Genomic DNA, 2,377 nt, shown 5'->3' on the forward strand with positions numbered 1-2,377 from the left:
CCCCCCTTTAAACCGCTATTATTACTAGATAATGAAAAGGCTGAACATCGCCCTTTTCTTTCTGAATGCCTAGCTATGCTTTCGTAAAATGGCTTCAAGTGATTTTCAGATTATTGTGCAAACGACCGAGGTTTGGATGACACTTCTCTTTACATTTTTGTGGACTTCAGTCTGTCTTATTCAACAACAAAACACTTTAAAGAATCACAGCTGTTTCAACTTTTTACAGTAATAATTTGTGCTCCCAAACTTAGGGTTTACAGATCTCTTCAAACACCAGGGAATTTTTCTACCAGGACAGTACAATTCATTCTGTATTTATTGTCCTGAAATTGCATGGAGCATTTTCGGGAGCTGCTAGTCTATTTATGCACACTAGGTTTTGAGCTTTTCGTTTGTTTTGTGTGGACTGTTTACTTAAATTAGCCAAGTGAACTGCATTTTTAGTATCGGTTCTAAGGAATAATCTATTTAATTTGGTTCCTACCTACTGTGCTAAGGCAGATGGTTTTCATGTCAGCAGAAATACTGTTTCAATCTATGAATTATGAAAAATATTTTTTAAAATGAAGGATTAAAATAAAATTAGATGCAGAGTTTCACAAAAGTTCCTGATAAAATTTGCTTACTCGCTTTAGAAAATAACTGACACTTCCCTTGTAGTTTTCTTAAAGATTACTAAAAATGCCTTCATTTTTGCTTTACACTTTTTTCATGGTTCTATTTAATTTCAGGAATATCCCAGGAACACTTTAGATCTTTATTTGTCAGAAGCAGCTGCTGGGTGAGGGCAGGCGAGCCCAGAGCTGAGGGTGGTGGTGAGGTGTAGGGCAGTGCTCTCTCCAACACAGCGCAGTCCCACAGCACCCAGCCAGAAGAGCAGAGTGGGGACGGGGACGGTGACTGGGGTCCACCACAGCCAAGGGGTGGCCAGCCCAGGCCATGGTGATGGGCAGATCTGAGGCAAGTCCAGAAGGCAAGTCAGCAAAATCAGGAGCAGCGACGTGTGGTGCTGAGCACAGGCACAGCTACAGCGTTGCTCAGACAGGGCTCAGGGGCATGGCCCTGAGCTGAAATGCCGCTCCTGAGCTGAGGGAATAGGCCCCCAACACAGCATCTCATGGTTCTGTCTTGTAGCAGCCTTGACCCCAGGTGATGGCTGCACCGTGTCAGTGGAGCTGGCCTTGAGGATAGGCAGCCAAACCCTTAGGGAAGAGGGAGGAAGTTGCGGGACTTGTCGCTGCACTCAGAGCCCTGAAAACATTTTCTTCATTACACTTCTGAAATGACGCTTTTCTTATTTACTTACTGTAATAGAATTAATGTGAAGAAATCACAGTGAAACATTTTTGATACCTGAAATGTTTCAAGTATAATTTCTTCTAGTTGAAATACTGTTTTAAATTTTTTTTTAAATAGTGAAATTTAGCATGATTTATTTTAAATACTTAAATTTGGATGATTTAAATATTATGTACTAGAAATAATTTTTAATGTAACTGCCAGGAAATTTCCATTTGTTCATCTGCAGCAACTGAAGTGAACTTTTCAGCCATATTCCCAGTGCATATATTTTAATTTCCTCCCTGTCTCATCCTCTCTCAGTGGTAATCAGTTATTCAGAAATTTAACTTCCATCTGTCTTGCCCAAATAGAATTGGGGGGCGGGGAGGCTACTTAAAAAAATACAGAAAAATAATTTAAAAAATACTTATCATTCTTTTCAAAGCTTTTTAGAAGGACAATTCCACTGCCATTATCCAGAGTTACGTTTCTAACTCCCTGATGTGCCTTTCAATATCTCATTCACTATATTAAAAAAATCCCATATCAAATTGTTGACATTTTTTATTTGCTTTTGCTCATCCACATCATCTCTTGACTAGAGCTTGTCTTATGAGATGCAAAACTTTTACATGTTGACTTCAAAGAACATGCTTTACAAATTATGATAGCCAGAAAAAAAAAAAAAAAGGAAACTACTTTCAAATCAGCTTATAGATTAAAATTAAGGGAAAGCTATAAGCACATTTCTGCAGAAAAAAAGGAGGTAGATCAGGTCAGGGGCATGACAGAGTGTGACTAAATGTCATACAAGGCAAGGTGCAACATTGATATTTGTATAAAAACAAGGGGAATTAGCTAGGAAGCTGCCTTGCAGAGGGATCTAGATGGATTGGAGCATTGGGCAATGATTAATGGCATGAAATTTAACAAGTTGAAATGCCGGATTCTGCACCTAGGATGGAGTAATGCTGGGCATAAGCATAAATCAGGAGAGTGGCTGGAGAGCAGCCCTGCAGAAAGGGATCTGGGGTGCTGGTCGGCAGCAGGCTCAGTACCAGTCAGCAGCGTGCCCTGGCAGCCAAGAGGGCAA

This window comes from Haliaeetus leucocephalus, unplaced genomic scaffold, assembly GCF_000737465.1.
Source record: "Haliaeetus leucocephalus isolate CR32 unplaced genomic scaffold, Haliaeetus_leucocephalus-4.0 Scaffold616, whole genome shotgun sequence".
Taxonomy (NCBI): domain Eukaryota; kingdom Metazoa; phylum Chordata; class Aves; order Accipitriformes; family Accipitridae; genus Haliaeetus; species Haliaeetus leucocephalus.